The 22,464-nt window shown below is 36.4% G+C and overlaps 1 long non-coding RNA gene across 2 annotated transcripts in view; it reads right to left on the reverse strand.

Annotated features, from left to right (window-relative positions):
- The window catches only part of LOC129689424 (uncharacterized), an 85,637-nt gene extending 63,990 nt beyond the window's left edge, over positions 1-21,647 (reverse strand). For both annotated transcript variants that reach the window (XR_008722101.1, XR_008722100.1), the window contains exon 1: positions 21,463-21,647. This is a non-coding gene — a long non-coding RNA (uncharacterized LOC129689424). The remainder of the gene's footprint in view (positions 1-21,462) is intronic.
- Positions 21,648-22,464: the final 817 nt, after the last annotated feature.

The raw sequence follows: 22,464 nt of genomic DNA on the forward strand, positions 1-22,464 counted from the left end.
CACTCCCTCCCTGGTCTCCTCCCTGCCCCTTTCCAAGTCCACTGATAGGGGAGGACCTCCTCCCCTTTCATTTGACCCTGTTTTATCAGGTATCTTCAGGGCTGGCTGCAAAGTCCTCCTCTTTCTCAACACATGTATGTATAAGTTCACAGCTTACCTTCCCCATTCTTTTGTTTGTCTTCTTAGTATTTATGGCATATATGATTAAATTCTAGTGTGTGTTTATGGTGAACTACAAGCTTATTAACCACTCATTTACCATTATCTCCTCAGCAGTGAGAAGAATGGTCAGAGTTAACTATGTGATCAATAAATATTTATTGTATGAGAAAGAATAACTAACAATCAGACACAGAATTCTATAGACCACAAGACCTCTGTGGCTTACACTTATTCTTGACTCCACAGTCCCCTCTTCTCCTTTCTCCTGGTCATATAATGGTACTTCTATTTTAGAAAGCCTCTTTGTTTCCCATGGCTTATTTGATGAGCTCATCATTTGTACTCTGTAATGATTGATGCCATTGTCTTCTTACTAGCTATTTGTTGACCAAAGACTTAGAAAATAATGGAAATTTTAAAAAATGAAATTTATGTAACACAAGTCAAACAACTCCTATCTATATTTTAATTACAAAGGTTATTTTTATTTAGACTGTTGAAAGAAATAAGGCTATTTTAATGCCACCTGGCAGAAAGAAGTTGGTACTTCCAAATTTTCTAGAGATATATCAGTCATAGGATTGACTCTTTGATGTCTTCATGGCTTTTCCCTCACTAAGTTCTTACCCATTAATTCAATATTTCAATTAATATTCACATACCCTATATCAAGGACATTCTGTTAAGTAAATGAGACCTCCAACTATAGAGTGGTCTTCAAAAGATGGAAAGGAAAATATGGTAAGTGTCCTGAACAAGATTTAGCTATAAAGTTTTGGACATCAAAGAAGGGATTGTATTGGGCAATATGGATAGGGGAGATGAATCTAGGATGATTCCATCTCAGTTGGAATTCATTTGAATGTTCAAAAAGCAGTAAGAAAAAAATAATTTCAATAGAAGGAAATAGTATAAGCAAACTTGAAAGATATATGAAAACACAATAGCTCCACGTAATAATAGAAAACCTTAGGCTACGACTGTTTATATAATTACACTCTCTATAGAAGAGGGTTCTAACTCTTCCAGAAAAACTAAATACACTCAGGTATACAGTGTACATATTTGCTTAAAACAACAACAACAAAAAGGATTTCTATTGTTTTCTCTTGTTTATAATTTAAAACCAAAATAAATTCTCAATGACCTAACACATGCTATTGTAAATAGCAACCTCACAGTCACCTTTGAGCCCTTGCAGAGAGAAATGACATAATATTTAAACCATTCTTTGCATTTGTTGTAATCGGGATCTGAACCACACACCATCACTTGTTAAATGTGTTGAAGTTATCAGAGTTTGGCTTGTATGGTGAGATGTGTACCTGGGCATGAACACGAAGTACTTCTACTAGTTTTACATGTCCAGTGAGTATGAACCTGGGGAGCTTGTTAAAGACCCTTGCAGAAAATTGCTTTTCTATTTTGGTATTTCTAGTGAGAATCAACATTTTATCTCCCATCTGCAAACAGTTGTGACTTCAATGTAAGTTTCTTGATCTGTTCCAATGTACAGCACAAGAAAGGGTAGCCCTGTTCAGCTAGAATGGCAGCACGGCGTGCTGCAAACACCAAAGCTCAATCTTTCTTATTAGTCTCTCATTAGCTGTTCCCGTGGAAACTCTATCCTCAGCAAGGAAGGACAGCTCTGAGAATTGTTGGAAGTTCCCAGTATCATCAGCCCTTCCTTCTGGGTACAGGCTCCCAAGAAATCAAGGATGACTAGTGAGAGTTCTTCCCATGTAAACGAAGGTTGTATACTAGACTTCCAGGCAAGAATGTTGCATTTAGTCTGAAACCACAGTGATCAATTGTCAGTAAGGACAAGGCAAAATTAGATGGAAAATGGCTACTTGTTTTTAATTCCTTGATTAGGGAATATGCAAAGTTATATTATATACCTCTGTCCTAGTCTCTCATTTTGAGAAATGTGAAGTAACTCATGTGACTTAATTCCTCAATCATCTTTCTAAAAGGCAAACTACATCCTTTCATTCTTTGGTTTGTCATTTTCAAACGACTATCAACTCTCTTAGGATATATGGTTGTGCAAATGAGTCACATGCACTAACAAGAGTTAGAGGGGATTCCCAGGAGAAAATAATCCACATGATTGCTGAGTTTCACTTTGAGGAGGGGATACTGTGCTAAATACTAAGTGATGAGAAGTCAGCAAACAACAGATTGCCCTTATACAAAAACTGCAGCTCTTCCTGGTTTCCAGCCTATAACTGGCCTACTGTACAGATTCTAGTTTTGCCAGCACCTACAATCCTTTGAGCCAGTTCATTAGCCCTTACCCTAAGAAAAAGTCTACCAATTTTCTTTCCTAAAAACTCTGAATGCATGAAGATATTATGTCTTGAGGAAGGCTATCTAAATACTGGCAAGCTTCCTTGGATATTTGAAACCCTTAATCAATCTGCCCTGACTTTTTCTTAAAATTATTTTAGAGATAAGCCTATAAACGTCTGCTGGATGTATCGTCTATATTCTTACACTAAAATTAGTCCACAACATAGGGCTAACCTTCCTAATGTTCAATGCTACAGCTCTTAAAAATGCTCTGAACATTGGCCATGTTTAAAGTCATTTCAGCTGTACACTATGGCCAATCTGTTGTTAGTGGTTATGGATAGCAAAGGGTTGATACTAGTGGAAGATCCAAGAACAAAAGAGAATGGAGGAAAGGCATAAAGATTTCACAACCAAACCAAGATTCCTCACCAAAAGTATTTCTACACTTTGCAAACTAAATAATATTATATAATAAAGTGACTTGGCTAGAGAGCTTCTCTTCTTGGGATTGGGGGATGAAAACCCTTTCAACATTATTAGACATTTTTATAGCATATGAATCTCAAGGAGTAGTTTTTTTATTACACTATGACACTTTTTTCCTAGGTATTTCCCCATATCCTATGATTATAAGCATTTAACTTAGACAATTTTAGTGAGACTTCCTATTGATGTGCTGAATGAAGGAATGAGTTTAAACGCTATGCTGAATTTGATGATGAGATTCAGAAGTTGGTTGGTATAGTGGTGAAGACTACTTTAAGAAAACAATACTACCAACGCTAGCCTGTAGTGAGGATCAATTTCTTTTGTCTCTGCAATTCACAGTGCCATTTTTTTTTTTGAAAAAAAAAATAGGTGGTCTAGGTTTCTGGTGTAAATTTTTAGTGGTTCTTTAATTATGGTTAAATATCTGGGAACCACTTAAGCTCTTCTAGGTAGAAAAGCACTCCTTACCACCGTGTTTATCTGTGGTGTGGATGTGCAAGTACACAGTTTGCTCTATATACAATGTCGATAAAGAACTAAAGGTCACATTTTTGTTTTTCTCTTTAAAGTGTCTTCCTATAATGTCTCCCTCTTCATTTTTATATTTTTATGAGGAAATGTTTCTTATTCCTGACTTTTCATGCGTAATGAACTCTACCAACCAAAAATTCTTAGCTCTTCCATTCATTCTGTTCGCATACTCTACTTATATTGTGATAAAGACGTTGGGAAGGAAAAACTAGAAATGTGAGCAGGAATATTCTCATACCCCCTTCCACTCCTTCTACATTAACCCTGACTCTATCTCACTCCATCCTCATTTCTCTCTCCTATCCCCAAGGAACTGATCTGTCCTCAGGGTGCCCTCCCCATAATGTAGTTTTTTAGTGTACATGCTTGAAGGTAAGAGCCACATTTGAGAAAATAGCTGGCTGTCGCAGGAATAATAGTGGTAGTCTCTTTCCATTCATTTTACTTTTTCACTCTGTTTTTGAGCTGAACTGGGGAGGGTGGATGTGATTTATTGCCTCAAGAACCAGGTATTTCAAAAATACATAGCTTGAAATAAATGTTCGCTTCTGCACAGGAGCTCATACTGCCAACACACAGCAGCATATGTATCTCATACGCTTGCAGTGAAATCCCACTTTAAAAACTGGCTCAATAATATGTGCATAGTAGTGTCTAATTTGGCAAATTATTTTTATTTCCGCTTGTAACATCCCTGATTACTTTTTAAAATAATTCATTCTTCTAATCAAAATAATATCTATAAAAGTTATGGTAGTGTGTCAAATAAGTATGTTAAAATTTACAATGAAAACACGTTTTATACTTTTCCCTATTCCATTAGGGAATTTAAACTTGACTATAGTTAAATTAAATAGCTTGAAAAACTTTTTCTTTTACTTTACTAATTTTTGTGAACACTATTATTACAAAATCTTTTAATTCTTTATTATTCTAAAAAACACCAGGCATCAAGTTAGAGGTTAATGATTCCTGTCCTGGTCCTGTGTGATGATTTTTTTTCACATCTTCCTTGACTGTTTTCATTATTCATTTCCCTCCAAAATGAAAAAAAAAAACATAAAAATAAGGAGAATAATATTTTCCCTTCCTGGACACAGCACCATTTGCATGTGCAAGATTTTGGGTTCAAGTCCCAGAATTAAAGAAAAAAGAAAAATTTCTATTCATTATTCTCTCAGTAAAAGAAATCTCCATCCAAAATAGTATTTGCTACTCATTCACATAAAGGCTGTGAGCAGTTAGTCAAATCTCTTGAAACAGGTTGCATTAAGGAACGTAATCTGAGGATACAAAGACCTAAAAGTACTTCAAAGATGGCTAATAAAAAGCCACATGGACACCAAAAGGCTCATTAGGGAAAATCAGCTGTGTTGTCAGAAAGGGAGAACACACTCCAAGCAGCACATCATTGTGGCTGTTATGATCGCTCTTGGGACACCCACTGAATTGTCGTTCCCACAGAAATGAGAGAAACGTGCAGAATGGCAGAGGATGCTTCTCATAGCACTTGAAATCACCATAAGGCTAGCACTGTGCACCTGAGTCTTTCTATAACATATTAGTTATGGAGATTTCATTCCTGAATGCCCTAGGAGCTCTGTGCACATTCCCAAGACTGAATGCCCCACATCTGGCTTACATTTCATCAGTTTGCTGTCAACTTGAACTTTAAAAAAAAAAGATAATTTCATGTATTTTAGCTACGAAACTGTCTTAGCTCAAAATCTTTGAAGTGATTCATAATGGGTTACTCAAAACTGCTTATAAATCCCGTCCCAGGGGATCAAATGTCTCTGGCCTTCTTGGGTACCTTCACTCATGTGGACACATTCTCTCTCTCTCTCTCTCTCTCTCTCTCTCTCTCAAAACAAAAGCCAAATAAGTGAGAACAGAACCCAGTAGCCAGAAGTCATGACGTAAATGACTAGAATGATGGGCATGATGTTGCTAACTTCTTGATGGCATCTTCTTAAAATTGTTGATCCAGGGAAACATAAAGGGCATGAGAGCATATGTACTCATCTGGCTGCAGAATATTAGCTTTAATAAAACTCCCAGTGAAGAGAACAGAGGGTGAGGTCCAGCAGTCTGTTTTGAGAATACCAACTTCCTGAAGAAATACTCATCTCTTTGCCTCTTTTTTCACATCTGCAATCAGTCATCCTTTAAATGCACATTGCAGCATACAGGCAGATCTCCCATAATATCAGACACTCTTTATAAAGACTTTAGTGAAGTCAGTTATATATACATATATACATATATATATATATATATACATATGTACTTTATGTATATATATAAATATGTATATATATATATTTTTTTCTTCAGATAAATCCCTTCATTTTCCTCATTTGGAAATGAATGAAGCAACTTAAAAACAGTGACTAAGTAATAATCCCCAAGTGTTGCAATACTTAAGGGCTCAGACTAGAACCTGAAGCCGGAACAGCTCATATTTATGCATCTAAATGAGTTTCTTTCTTCCATCTTTATTTCTAGTTATTGGGAGGTGGAGGAAACATCTAAGCAATAAAAGATTTTCATATGCAAGTTGGCATTAATTCTAAGAAAGATGCAGCTTTATCTCCTATTATTATGGGTAATCAATATTTGGATGTTCAGGTCAGACCTCTAATGAGTTTCCTTACAGGGAAGGCTGAGAAGGAACATGTTTAAATGCCACATAAAAGCCAACTCACTGTATTTGTTAACACTTCTGTATACTGACCTCTGTTGACATATGCCATGATAAAATATGACCTGTGTAGACAACATACCATTCTTTTTTTTATTAAGTTAGTTCTTTGACAATTTTATATGAATATCTAATCCATTCTTGTTACTATTTCCCTCCACCTCTCTCTCTTATATACCTCTGGCTCCTGTTGCCTCCCCTCTCTCCCTACCTGTCCCTTTCCCAGATTTACAACTTTTGATTTTGCTGTCTGACTCATTTGTTTTAGCCAGGGCCATCTGTATTACCATTGCATTGGGGCTGATAGTGTCTCCAGGGGGACAAAAGTAAAGGCAATAAGTGCTTCTTTCCCTGGTTCCAAACATACAATTCAATATACATAAACAGCAGTCACATTTGTTTCAAGAACTCTGTTTGATGACAGTTCATTTTCATCACCGTTTATCGGTTTTCTAGTTTTTAGTCTCCTTTATCTAGTCAATATGCTACATTCTGTTAGTCTATCTAAAGTGATGAAAAACCTCATGAAGTATATTAGAAATGTTTTCACATTCAAAGTTGTATTACGCCTCTCTATAAGTCATTCACAGTATGCCTGAGGTCCGCCCACAGTATTTTCCATTCAAATGAAAGGAACCATGATAATCCTTTAAAAAGTGCCAAGTTGAATCTAAGTGCAGTACTCAAAGTTATTTATTGAGCATCAGCTTTTGGTAAGGCAGATGGAATATATAGAACTCATGCTCTTACTATCTAGAAATATATTCCCATTATTCTCTTTAGAGATTTCATGGAGTTTTTCAGAAGTTAAAATACATAACTAGGAATACAGAATTATTTATTTATTTTTTAATTACAGTTGATTCACTTTGTATCGCCCTCTGTACTCCCTCCCTCCTCCCCTCCCAATCCCACCCTCCCTCTTCCCCACTCCTGTTCCTCTCCCAGTCCACTGATAAGGGAGGTCCTCCTCCCCTTCCCTCTGATCCTAGTCTATCAGGTCTCCTCAGGAGTGGCTGCACTGTCTTCTTCTGTGGCCTGATAATGCTGCTCCCCCTCAGGGGGAGGTGATCAAAGATCAGGGCAATTGGTTCCTTTCAGAGACAGTCCCTGTTCCCCTTACTAGGGAAAACCAATTGGATACTGAACTGCCATAGGCTACCTCCGAGCAGGGGTTCCAGGCCATCTCCATTAGTGGTCCTTGGCTGAAGTATCAGTCTCAGAAAAGACCCCTGGGCACAGGGATCTTTTCTGAGACTGATACTCCAGTCAAGATCCATGTATGGATATAACCTAGAACCTCTGCTCAGATGTAGCCCATGGTAGCTCAGTAACCAATTGGTTTTCCCTAGTAAGGGGAACAGGGACTATTTCTGACAGGAACTCAATGGCAGGCTCTTTGACCTCCCCATCCCCCGAGGGAGGAGCAGTCCTGCTAGGCCACAGAGGAGAACTTTGCAGCCAGTCCTGAAGATACCTGATAAAACAGGGTCAGATGAAAGGGGAGGAGGTCCTCCCCAATCAGTGGACTTGGAAAGGGGCAGGGAGAAGCTGAGGGAGGGAGGGTGGGTTTGGGAGGGAATGGGATACAACTGGGATACAGAGTTAATAAAATGTAACTATTAATAATTAAAAAAAATCCCTGTGCCCAGACTTTTTGCATCTGTTGCTCTCCTTGTGGAGCTCCTGTCCTCTCCAGGTCTTACTATCTCCCACTTCTTTCATAAGATTCCCTGCATTCTGCCCAAAGTAAGGCTATGAATCTGAGCATCTGCTCTGATACTCTGCAGGGTAGAGCCTTTCAGAGAATTTTTAAAAGCTCTTGATTTCTTTGATTTAATTTTTTCTAACAACTTTTTTTCCTAACAAATTACTTAGAAATTTGGTGAGAACCTGAAGATCTTCCTCGTGGCTTTTTAACCTTTCAACTGAATGCTTCTAGATGGGAGACTGTGACTCAACTCTGCTTCTGCCTCAGAGAAGGCATACAAGCCAATGCCTAAACATCTCACCTTTCTAAAGAATCTTGATTCTGGGTTGGATAATGAATACACTAAAGAATTTTTAGTCATTCCTATGATACTATGGTCATGGGTTCCTTTGTCAAGATTTAAGGAATAAATCAGTTATCCTTCATGTTTATGTGACATTTTATTCATAAAAATTTTTTACTTGAAGACATTAAGTTTTACACACCTATTGAATCCCAAATGTTCAAAAATGTCAAGAAAAGGCATTCTCAAGATGCTTCTCTTTCTACATGTATCAAATAATTGAAATTCTAAAGGATGACAACAGGAATAATATTCCCAAATCCTAGAATTACACAAGCAAGCAGTGTGGAGTATGATTCTTAGTAGCTCACAGAATAGTGACTTGGGGAATCTGGTCATCTGGCCATCATCAGTGAGTCCCCATCAACGAGTCCTTGCTTTCTGCTGCTTTGATACTTGCTATGGCTCTTATAGCAATGCTTACAGCACTGAACTTCTGTATTCTATCAATTTCAGCATCGCTGACTACTCTATGCATGAAGAGTTGCTTATTTAATAGTTTACTCAGTTGTAATTAACCTTAGTGATACTTGAGGCAGATTGGCAGACTCCTCATGTTCCCTAGACATTGTACAAGTCAATGTCAAGGAAGTTCAGATATTCTGGGGATGATACTGACATTGTAAAGGTGCTGGGAATTAAATTTAAGTCCTCTACAAGAGCCTTATATGCTTTTAACCACCAAGCCATCTCTCTACCCCAGATTCATAATTTTTTAGGGGGGAGCGACTTGAGAATGTGTTTCTTTATGTAGCCCTGGCTGTCCTGGAACTCACTGGACACAGGTTAGCCTTGAACTCAAAGATCTGTCAGTCTCTGCCTTCTGAGTGCTGGAATAAAAGGCGTGCACCTCCAGTGCCCAACTCAGATTCAGACTTTTTAATCATCTAGTAATCTCTTGGATTTTTTGATAGAAAATAATGTTATATAACTTTCCTAACTAAAACTCTTGAACAATGAATTTTTACCTTAAATGACTGACCTTAAAATAATATGAACATTTATTCTCATTAACAAATTATTCTATTTTATACAAAATAATAGGCATTCACAGCGTATAGTCCAATTCAGCACTTTCTTTAGCTTAACATTCCATTTAAAAATGTCTTTTAAGAAGATTAAGACTCAAAATTGACAGAAGTAATGGGATTCAAGTCCAAATGTAATCATTAACAAATGTATTGTATGTATTTGAGTTTTTACAAAAAGCATTCAATTTGCATCTATTCTATGTTTGTAGACTACTTAAGAAACTGAGATAGCTTGGGCACACAAGTAGATTTAAGAAATTTGTTACTGTCAGATTCATGGCATGTTTTGAATGATTGTTTGATGATCATTTGTTAAGTGAATAAATTAAATATTTTATACAGACCTCACTAGAAAAATAATTTCAACACAGTTAAAACTCTTGTATCTTGAGAACTACTGAAATGAATATTACATCATTATTTAAATCACTTGATATATTTTCCTTTGTGAGCTTCCATGACTCATTCTGCAGTTTTGATTTTTGATATTATTTCTATGTCTGACATTTTAAACTCTAAGTTCAAATGTCTCTGGTCATTTCTAGTGTGAGAAAACACTTGTTCATCACAATTGTAGAGTTTGGTGAAGCCTGGTGCATAGTCTTAAGTAACAGGAGAATTTACAACGCAAGTTGTTCACAAACAAGAAATCTGAGCAAGTTTGAATTGCTAAAATCCAGACTAAAAACACTGGGAAAGTTCTCATCACTCATTCATAGATTAATAACTTCCCTGTAATAAAAGCACTGATGATGACAAACTAAAACCTACTACATTTCATAATACATTGAAAATACCTATTATTTCATTCTTTCTATTAATAAATATCTAGGTTAGTGCCTGGAAATCCCAGGGTCAAATCATGACTTCCAGTGATAGCAGTTGAGCTCCATCTCTTGTTTCCATGCTAATAAGTTCTCCTAGATGGTCATAGAGTCTTGGAGAGTGATTCCTACTCAACAGACTCGTTACCAGTGAGCAGCAGGGTTTCCTTACCTCACTTGCTTCGTCAGCAAAAGATATTATCAGAATTATCTGACCTGTTCACCTATGAGATTTTCACAGATGAGACTTATCCTCAGGAAAGCAGCAAGGTCTGTGAAAGCTGTTCCTCAGTGCCTAGTGACATTTTTAAAGAACAAAATAAATGAAAGTGGGTAATGTTATACAAGAATGTGAGTCTGCATTTTAAAAGGATAATACTTGCATAGCATAGAGTATTTTGAGAGTCATAAAAAAAAATGTCATCAGTCCTGAGAGGCCTGACTGTACTGGCAGAGAGATTGGTAAACTTGGAGAACTCCTAGCTCAACCTTTTTCCGTCACTGGTAGGAAGTCAGAGGTCTGCAGAGCATTCCTACACTGTACAGGCCCACAGAGAGTCATCACACTTTCAGAGAAGCCTCCCTGTTGGTCCTGACCAAGGTGTTTCTTAGTTGTTGAATAAGCATAATGAGAACCAGACATGAGGACTCTGAAAGACTGTTAATGAATTAACCAGAGTTCTGGAAAAACAACAATAAAAATGGCCAAGTGTGTGACACTGACTGTAATTATCCGCAATGAAAGAAAATTGGCAGTTTAATGGCTAATGAATCTAGTGGCCAAAGGTAACAAAAAAAAAAAAAAAAAAAAGAAAAGAAAAGAAAAGAAAAAAGAAAAAGAAAGAAAAATCTCACTGAAACACTAGCACATACATTTGTAATTCTTGGGATAAAACCAGAAGATGAGAGCTGCTTTCCATACCCATTAATGTACTTTATAATGAAGATATGGCTGAATAAATGGTTTTGTCTACAAAGTATGTCTGAAAATCATCTATAATTTGCCATGTATCAATAATATGTTTTTTAAAGAAACATTGTATTAGTTTTCCTGTACATTTATCATAAAAGATTAATGGTTACATTTACTGAGGCTTGTGATAAATTTGAATTACAAGGTAGAAAAGAATGAAGCCCTTCTTATGTCCTGGTCTCATTTTTGGGTTGTGTGACCCCATTGTCTACAGTCTATATTTATTACTGGATACTAATTACCCAATCTTAAGATAAGATGCAGTTTACAGTTTACGTGAACACCCACCTTAAGGATCTAAGCCAGGTACCTCAGGTATATGTCTCTTCCATTCAAGTGTTAAGATTTTCAGCTTAAGCTGTAAATTACTACAGATGTTTCTTCATATACTTTTTTCGCAAATAGTTTAATTACTACAGAATCTATAAAAGAACACAATGCATCACACCTACGTGTACTAAAGCTTTCTTTCCAGGATTTTCTTTAAGAGAACACAGAAGTGATGATGGAGATATATGCTTTAATGGCTAGGTGCAGAAAGATCCCTCACAAGTCTGTGGAAGAATGCATCACCACATGGTTAATGCAAATCTGTAGTGACAACACATATAAATAAGACACTTTTTCAGACCTGCATTCAGTTCTTTCTTAAAGGTAGGCACTTGACTCCAAATGAAGGAGGCAAAAAATCACCCCAGTGTCAGTGCTCATCTCCATAAGTATTCCCGAATCTCCTTCCCAAACCAAGCTGAGCAGAGTTCTAAAGAGTTCCTCAGAATACTTCAAAACAAAGCATCCTTACCAATGGCCTGGGGAGTGAAGAAGGTGAATATGTTGAAGCATGACGATAACTCTAATACATGGCCCCTTATAAAAGCAAGGGAATGTGAAAAGCAGGAATAATGCTAAAACATGATTTAGCCTCATTACCCACACTGTATGTATGTAACATGAAGACATAGTTTAAAGTCAGCTGTAAAGGCCCTGCAGCAAGGGAAGCTAGGTGTAGGTTTTCTCAATTCCTGCCATCCAAGTTAGTTAAAGTAAGAAGAAAACTCTTTTCGATGACTTTAATTACCACATTAAACACCACATATATTAAGTACAGATTTAATTACGATCATTTTACCCCTCCCCTTCCTTGACTTTAGGATGGTTTTAAGTGAGCTAACTAGGAATTTTACTTCTGATGTCTCCTTAGTTTTTAGTAGTTTCTGACATACAATTGATTAAACTGTGAGAATAAGGATATGAAAGATGACCTAGTAACAAAGACAGGCCTCTACGCTCTAGTCAGAGGGAAATCAGGATATGGTAAGTTTAGGGTTCTTAACTGTATTTAAACTGTTTTTGCCTCTTCTTTGTTTAAAATAAATAAAGCAAAACACTAATTATAATTAGTAGTAGAAACATAGATCCAAATATTACTTTGCCTTTAATTATCTATATACTTTGAAATACTTTAAAATTAAAATGAAGTGTTCTCTATATTTTTCTAGCCATAAGAAACATTTGTGTATGACTCCAGCAGTGAAAATTTAAACACATTTTTTTTGGTAAAAAATCAGAGGCTTAATTTTGTTGAAATTCAAAAATACATTTAAAATGACTGAGCTTAGGTAACATAGTAGTTCATCTGCTAAATAAACTTTTTTACAAGAAAAATAAAACAAAATTCCTAATCTTTTTAACATGGTTCAACAGCTGTCTAACTTTCTCTCTCACTTTGATCTTTGGTTGAGTTTGGGGCTGCTTCATGCTTCATGTATACAATCTATCATTAAATTTTAGAGGCATAAGTTTGGCTGTTAAAGCTATCAACATTGATCAAATACAATATAAATACATAAATATAATTTATAAGCTCTCATAGAAAAGTTTTCCAATACTTTAGAAAATGCTATTATTTTTTTTTCTTTTTGTTAGTTATACTTCATAAAATAATCTTTTAGCAATAAGCAATATAAGAGTATGCTTAGAGCACACATGAGTATAAAGATTGAAATACCTATACAAAAACATTGATACTTCCTACAAAGAGACTTAGTTTGGGTAGAAGTAGCTATTTTAGATAATTCTCAGGAAATATTACAGTAACAAGGTAGCAGTGTGTTTTAGATGCAAAGCTGGACTTGGACATCTTCAGTTACACCTTAAGGAAGAGCCATACTCACTGCTTATTAATTACAGAGGAAGTGGGTCTAAGTTTACAGAGTTTTAAAAAAGGTGTCCACCACAACTCCTAGGCATTTTGTAACACTCAACATACTCTGTTCATTCAGGACTGGAAGTTTGCTCAGAGTACCCTATAATGGCCAAGCACTGGCACAAATGTTGCACCTGGAACAGGGAGGAGTGAAGGGGGCAAAGGTCAAACCAAGCTTTAATAAGCATTGACTAAACAGACTTCAGAGTTAGTGAAAAGTCCAGACGCCCCCTGCAGTGTCATCTTACATCTGATTTTCTCTTTTCAACATGTAGTATAGTCCATAAATACAACCAACTGGCTGACTGCTTAGCCTTTGGTTCTGGTTCAGTTTTCATCTTCTAGCGACCTCCCCCCCCTTTGCAAAGATTTAAAAAATTAACCCTTTTACATCCCCCTATTAAGCAATGAATGTCCTTGTTAGTTTACATCCATACCTCTTGCCAGAACAAGAGGCACTTAAAGTGTTTCCTAAAACAGTACTGGCTGAGGGCTTCCTTTTTGCCTAAAGTGTTTTGAATAATATTCTGGTAAATGCCTAATGGATCAAGACAATCCAACAACTACACTATCAGCAAAATGTGTCTCTTTAATGCATATTTGTTCTGCTGTAGATTTCAATGAACATTTAAAGCCTTAAAAAGAATTGTCTCTCTCTCATTATTACATAGAAGTTAATTTTACATAAGCGTTTCTGTATGTGCATTTGAGTGCTGAAAATGTCCAAAATTTAAGACTCTTACAACTTCAGGGTAGGTAAAACTATTTGTCCTTATAATTTTATTGGCATAATCTCATGGCTGAACACTTGTTTTTATTTGCTTGTTTGTTATTGTTGTTTTGTTTTCTCCTTTAACCTTTTTTTTTTAATGACGTTCACTACTTTAAAACAATTTTCCTCCAGGAGATATACTTACTCAAGGTGGAACCCAAGAATAAAATGGGCATCCTCTTTTAGCTACTTAAATGGAGAACCCTTCCACTTGAAGGTGGGCTCACTGCAGGAGCTAGAAGTGAGAGCCCACGAAGGCAGATTTAGGGCTTGTTATTTACCATACCGCAGATTTTCAGAAAGTTGAAGACATCTGCATGAGCCCTTATATTTATCCTTGCATCTACCCAGAAAGCCCCGCTTCCTTTACACTTAAAAATATAAAATCAGGAAACAACACCTTAAAAGCATGCTAGCCTGTGTATGATTCAGAAGCCTCTCAAGGAAAGAGGAGGCAAAGCTCACTAAGCACTAATGGCTGAGTATACATGAGACTGGATGAGGGCATCGACCATACAGCAGACTTTAATCTGCGGAAGGGTCCTAAGAAAGAAAAACAGTGCAATTAGTGTCCGGGGAGAGCTGAAGGGGGCTTGGGTTTCCCATGGATCTCAAGCTCAGAGTCATTCTCACAGTTTCTCAGAACAGAAAAGGGACTAGAGAGAGGGCAGACATTTTGCACAGCTGCAAAGATTCCATAACTGGGCACAATTCTTCCTGATTTTTTTTTTTTTTACCTAAAAGAAAATTAGGATCCAAGAAGTAAAACAGTAGGGATATCAACCACAAACTTACATAAATGAAAAAAACTAACACTCACTTAGCTCAGTGAGATGTAGAGTTATTGTTGGATTAAATACTTGTGATCAGCATTGATCTCACAGTATCAAGACCTGCTCAGTAGCCAATTGTACCACAGAAATGGAGAAAACTGAAGTAGCTTAGAGTCATCATCCTTATTTAAATCTATTATCTTGATTATTTAGTATAAATGATCAAAAATTTCAATACCAATTTAAATAAATAATTCCCATGATCCCATTATCCATCAGTTTCTATAGCCTGGCTATAATTCATGAGTAAATAAACTCTTTGGTTCTGAAGGTAAACCTGAGATATAGCTGTTTATAAATTAATATCACTTTTAAGATATAAAGTAAAGATGTCACTTTACTGTTATTTTTCCTGGTAGTTCATACTTTTGATCTTTTAAGATTTTAAACATAGCCACTCAGACAAATTTGGTTAAATCAGTTATGAACTCAGGTTTGTAACTGGCTTTTCCAATTCTAAGTCATTTAAAAATTATTTAATATGAGAATAGCAATAACTCAAATGCTTAAAGACATATGCTCCTCACTCCAATGTATGAAAGCACAAGTTGCTTCACAGGGAGTTACACATAAGATATCAGAACTTTAATTTTCCCGAAGTTTGTAAAGAATTGGCTTCACGTATCAGTGGCATAGAGCACAGCCTTCAGAATGGGCATTTAATGGGCATTTCGATTTCGGTTTAATTTTGATGCAAACAATTATAATACATGTTTCCATTATCAAGATTCGTTTTTTTAATCATTTGCATGAACGTGGCTTTTTATAAAGCATCTCTTTTTAGACAGTCACTATATTTGTTTCATACTAGGTGAGCTCCCCACTCCTCTCTCTATATGTATATGTATATGTTTATGTATATGTATATGTGTATATATATATATATATATATATATATATATATATATATATATATTGACTGTAACCACTAACCCAGGGACTGCCCTGATGAAAAGCCTCTTTGGGATTTTTTTCAGTGACACTGATAACTGATTTTGATTTTAATTTCTATCTGTGTTTAATATGTGCACCTTGAGTTCAACTTTTCTTTTAACTTTGTATGTCAAAATAATGACAGGATCTCAAAGGTTTGCCATTCCCAAAATACACTTTTAGAACAGAGTATTTTTAACTCAAAAAAAAAAAAACAAGTACATAAATAGTGATTTGAGTCAAGAATTTATTCAAAAGAGGACCTTAGGTATATAGCACAGTGGTGGAATAGGTGCTTTGCATATGCTAGGCCTTGGCTTCTAGTCTTACCTCCACCATGTCTCTGAAAAGTATTTGACAACAACATAAAAATGGATGTCTGCCAAAGCAGATGTTCACTTTCAAAGCATATATAGCTAATTGAATAATATATTTATATATAATCTATAATTCATTGAACTATTTATTATAAATAAATACACACACATGTATATATATATATATATATACACACACATATATATATCATATTCTATATCCAGTATACTTGTAAGTAAAAGTATTAATAAACTTGAAGGAAAATATTTTTCTTAACTTACTGTTCATATACAAAATAAGCCAAAAATCTTGGTAATTAATATTTTCATGGAAATGCATATCTATCTTCTAACATATGTACATATGATGTAATAGTGATTTATTTAAGCAATGTGAAAAATAAATATGGCATTCCATCTTTTTACCTCAATTCAAGGGTCATGCTAATATTTAATGTACTTTTAAAAAAAAGCTGTGTAAGCGCATGTTAAGTTTTTTATTCTTATGATGAAATGAGAGAATCAGACCAATCAACTAATTCTCACTGAAGAATAATATTGCAGCTATTTTAATGTTAAACATTTTCAATATTTTCACTTAGTTTAGATTGGCCAGCAAGGGTGAAAGACAAAGACAGAACTGAGGCAGAGAGACTTACAATGCCTCCACTGATTTCTGTCCTGGCCCTTCCTCTGCACATGGTCAATTAGAATTGAAAATCCTGTGCTGATTTCATTTGCTGGAATTTTTAAGCAGGTCAGGAAGAAAGATGTTATTGAAAGGAAGAGTCTCATCTAAATAAGAAAGGAGCATGTGGCCATCTGGTCTTGGCTATATGTATAAAAAGTTATTTCAGCTGAACTAAGGCTTGGTATTTTAAAAGATGGCCAAAAATCAACCCAAAATCTGTTTATGGAAAACATACATATATGTGTGTGTGTGTGTGTCTGTGTGTGTGGATACATAAACCTCCAAATATGCATTTGATTCATTTCCTATCTGTGATTCATGAGCTGTCTGACCCCAGTGCCTCACTGAAGCCTGAGTGGGTAGCAAGCAGAGGCTCAGTCAATCACTTTCCGAACTTCTCCTTCTCGGGCCATCTACAAAGCAGTGGATCTTTCATAAGTTACAAAAATAACTTTGATCGTCTTCACTCAAATTAATTTCAGTGTAGGGTGCATCCAGATTGGAGGGATAAAATCTGGAGCCTAAAGCAGCGAAACCAGTTTCCCTTCTTTGCTTATTGCAGGCAGAGTTTCCTGTGTACTCACTGAACACTGCCTGGGCATCTGTGCACAATAATTTCAGGCCTTCAGCCTACAGGCTAAGCTTAAAAGAAATCTTTCTCTTTATGAAGAGAGTTCATGACTGTGAACTAAGAAGACTTCTGGGAATCATGCGAGTGCTCAGAAATGGTTTGGTTTTATAGTAGTTTTTGTTTTGTTCTTTAAATTAGGACTGAAGCTTTTGGAGTGATTCAGTTATATTTTTTTGTGAAGTATCCATAATCATTATCTCATCAATAAAGTAATTTATTCATTATCTGAGTATTATCCTCACTTTGAAGAGTCACAACCAGTTGATGTTGCTACCCAATTTTTATTGTATTAAAATACATTCACTCTCTATACCTTTTCAAACACTTTTATATGATAAGAAAAATACATTGTGGTCGAAATCCTATATTCTAAAGTATATGCTGAGGAGCATAACCAGAAAAATCTACAACAAAAAGACTCATAGTAAGAATATTCTGTTTAAACCAAGAATCTTGATGGATGCATCCTTGACATAAAAGACCATTGGTTGTTTTCTGTTTGGGTTACATCTATCTTGTGTTTGTTCTGCCATTTCCAATAAATCATTACCATTGTGTAAGGAGAATAAACTATAGGAAATTGTTCTTTCTTCGTTATGTTCTGAAAAACCATTTGTTCTTGAATTGGACTTACGTAGTCCAACTATTTCAATCAAGTCCATTATCTTCTTGTCTTTGAAAGATGCCTTTCTAGTAACCTGTATCCCCAAGGGCAATGTCAGGCCTGGCTTTCAGAAAGTAGGTGGAATCTAAATAAAACATTTTGTTCACTTTCTTCCTCTGATAAAGAAATTAAATTATTTTTATCAGGCCAGAACTCCAGTATGTATTGGAAGGGATTGTTTACATAAAAATAGTAAGTCTTGCCTGAGAAAAAGTTATTTATTAGTTTACAGTGGACTGTTACACCACAGAAATATCATTCAACTGTATAAATAGTTTTTCTAAGTACAAAATGTGTCTATTCTTCAACTATATACTTTTCTGAACAAAAATCAAGTGAAGCAATATTTTTTCTCTCTTTTTTTTTAAACAATCACATAATACATTGGCAAATAAATCCATTGTTATGCTGACACTTTAGTGGAACTGTTCACAGACATGTGCTCTGAAAATCCTCTCGAAATTAGAAGTATGAAGAATGAATTCCAAATTTTACAAAAGTGTATTTCAAATGCTAGGAATGTCCGAGCTGGTAAATGTACCCTAATTCCTATATTATGGGATACATTACATACCAAAACTTGATAGCTATGATGTAGTATGTATATAGAATTTTTCTCCATTTTATCTAAAGTCTAGTCATAAGGTGTGGTAAAAGCACCTTTCTTCCATTTGATATGAGGAAAATAAAATAGCATCATGTATATGAGTAAAGATAAGAGCACTTTTCTGGTGAGTGATTCTTTAGGGAGACCCAAACATAGAAACAAATGAATAGAGTGAACTCCTGCACAAACACTGAATCCAAGTTTTATCTAATCCAGACATACTCACAAAGGCATAAGAATGGGCATCACCTCAAAATCATTTGTATGAATTATTCTTTCCTTAAGGAATTTTAATAGTAAAAATAATTTAGAAGTCAGCAAAATTAATAGCAAATGACAAATACCAATTCATAATGACTATTACTGTTGTAAAATTTTGAGCCAAGTTACTTAAAAATGCTTTTCATTTCTACACCCATTCGAAATTCAGCCACCTCTGACATGTTCAATCTGCATATTAATAAGGAGTCTTAGAACCACAGAACTCTGTCTGACTACACATATCATGACAAGCACACCTAAACTGCCCCGTAAAAACATCTTCGAGACAGCTCCGAATAAAAGACTGCTTTCCTGTGGGCGTCGGTTAACCCGGCAAACACTTGAACTTCCTTCGGGCACACACCCAGAAGACACTGACGTCTAGGTGATTTAAAATGTTGCCCACAAAGGCAAAATTTTATCTGTGATGACATCAACAACTAACCTGAGTTCTTGTGGTAGTGATGTCTAGCTGGTGTGTGTGTCTTATGTGTGTGTGTGAAAGAGAGAGAGAGGGAGAATGAGAAAAAGACACAGACACACAGAACGATGCTTACAGAACAGCACCCCTAGAAGCCCTCTGCAAGGCTTGCGAAAACCTTCCCCACAGACCTCCGACTTCTTATAGCGTAAGTTTGTCCAAAAATGCATTCCCCACACAAGCGAATTCTGTTTCGTTTCGTTAACACACTGTGAATCCTCAAATATTCTGCCAGGATCCGTGGAGATGAGATTTCCACACCAAATGAGGCGTGTGCCTCTATGTGAAATGGTGCAGGAGTTGCAGGGTCCCCGGAGACCTGTCTTTGAGTGCTTGAGACATCTTGGTTTTAAAGGCAATGAAAGGGTTAAAAATTGAGTCTGTCTAGGGTAGGAGAAAGGGGATATTGTTGTCTTTAATCTTTCCGCAGTATGTGTACGACTTCCATCCCGGATCTGCACATAGCGGTGGAATGGGCTCGGCATGCATTGCGTGCAAGCTCCTTGATTGTAGAAGGGGAAAAAAACCTGGCTGGAGTCCAGACAGGCTGGAGCTCTGTTGATCATTATGTCTAGCCTTCAGGTGTCTCAGCACACAGTGGGCGGCGGTGGGGGAGGTGTAGATAACATGAGAGCAGACAAAGAAAAACCGGTGTATTTTTAAAAGATTATGTGAAAACTCGTGCTCAAGCCTCCTTAAAAAAAAAAAAAAAAAAAAAAAGATTCCTAATGTCTTGGACTTTTATAATTACAGCACAGGCTGAGCTCTGGCACCTCTCTAAGCCATAATTAGTTATGTCTGGAGCCTTTGAATAATTCCTTTCAATAATTGATGGAGTTAATATTCTCTTTTTAAAATGGGGAGGGCAGTGTGTTCTTATAAACTCTCTTTCTGTCAGAGTCTTTGTTGTTCAAAAGCCTCATCAGTCATAATCACACTGACCTGATTTGCAGTTCCAATTCTTATCAGACTAAACTTATAACTTTTTAAGGATTTGGTTGATTCTAGAAGGAAAGACATGCATTGCTGAATTACACATGCTGAATAAGAAAAGAAATCAGTAACAGGAACATTTTCTACCATTTGTTTCCAATTATTGTATAAATTTAAAAAAAATACTGCTTTGAATGTCACTTCTGTTTAAAACTCCTTCAAAAGAAATCTTTCCATAAATACAACTTAGATGTTAGCTGTAGCGTTGCCCCCTCCGGCAGGAAGAAATCCTAATTTATTTTATTCTTTGAGGATTCTTCTATGAAGAAGCTCCGGCATGCTTCCTCCCCACCCCCACATCCCCACCCCACCCTATTAGGAATTAAAAAAAAAAAATCTTTATATGGAGGCCTGGCTCCTAAGGCAGAAAGCTGTCTTTTCCTTCTCTACACTGGGCACTTTCAGCTGCCCTCACTCGTGCTCGGACCTCATTTCACATTTTGTGGACAAAACACAAAACCCAGTTCATTTTCTGTCATTATTGTAAAATTTAAAACACTTCAAAAATGAATCAAAAGAAAGCCCTGGCTCGAAGCCATTGTTCAGATTTAAGAGCTATTTGCCTCCAAGTGTCTTTAGCAGTCTTTCATGGCTAATTATAATAACTGTCAGATGTCTGGAAAGTGTGGGGTGCCCTCGTCAGTGGAGTCAGCAAAGTTTGTCTTTTATTTTTCCTGGGGACAGATCAAATCTGATTAGACATGAAGAACGAAAAGAAGGTCAGTAAGTACATATGCGGATGCCTGCATTTTCCCTATGAACAAAGCAGCATGCTGGAGCTGTGTCCCAGTACGTAGCTACTCCTCAGAAAGCCTGACTTTTCTTTTTAATTCTTTATCTTTCACAGAAGAAAGCATGCAACGAATGCTCCTCAAATAGTTCCCTGCTCTTTAGCTACCTTTCAAACTACACATAAGAGAGCTCCCCGACAAACCTTCGAATATTTTGTGCTTCTGACAGAAAACTATTGTAATCAGCACACTTGATGGGAAGAAATGTCTACTTACAATTTTCAAATGCTGCTGCTTGCTCTAGTTCCTCATCCCTGCAGGCGAAGCAGAGGCTTCTCTCTGGACTGACCCCGGGGGCAGGTGCAGAGTCCTGTTTGCATGCCCTGGAAAGGGGAGAAGCATTTCCTAAAGTCACTCGAAACTCAGCCACTTCTGCTCAGGCATCCCTGCTCCTGTGGAAACCGTACTATCTGCAGTTCTGAATTGAACTAAATTAGAGCCCATGCGAAAGGCAGGGGCAGGCAGTCATGTGAGAGACACACAGCCATCCTATTGGCCACAGAGCCATAGCTTAGGCATTCTGCCTTTTCCACTATTGGTGAAGAGTTAAAACTGAAAGCATCTAGGCCCTCCTCTTCTGCCTATTTGTCCTTTATGTGTGGAAGGATGACTGTAGGATTTTACAGTGGCAGAATCAGTTAGGAGCCACCAAAGACACCCTCCCAGAGACTGTGGGAGGGGGTGGAAAGCTCAGCCTTTGCAAGATTTTTTTCCCCTTTTCATCCTCTTGACCTGCAATTTTGTGTGTGATTTGCCTTTAAGAAAAATGTTGTTGTTGTTGCTCTTCCCTCAGCTCCAAAGATGACAGAAATAAATCATCATTGCATTCCTTTGCAGAGTCGGTCAGGTTGACGAGCACGGAAACAAGGTCTTCCAGTGATGAGTTTCCTACTCTTATTTTGAAAATTAAGGCTTTAGCACAGTTCTAAACCCACATACTAAATTATTCATTAGTGACACCAGCAACAGAATTAAGTTTTTGAGTTGTTACTTCATTTCAGAAAAAAAGAAAAAAAAAAAAAAAAGACAAGGGAAAACGCAGGAAAATATCAAAATGCCAAAGAAATTAAATCAGGTACTCAAACTATGTGGGACATTGTTCTTACTCAAATCCCATCTTTAATTACTTTTCTAAGTAACATAAAATGTTCATAAAACTTGGAGACAGACTGTATTTTTCAGTTATTCAGAGAATATTTATGCAATATGGTTCTTAAA

Source organism: Psammomys obesus, unplaced genomic scaffold (genome assembly GCF_907164565.1).
Source record: "Psammomys obesus unplaced genomic scaffold, mPsaObe1.curated_primary_1811, whole genome shotgun sequence".
In the NCBI taxonomy this organism is placed as follows: Eukaryota; Metazoa; Chordata; class Mammalia; order Rodentia; family Muridae; genus Psammomys; species Psammomys obesus.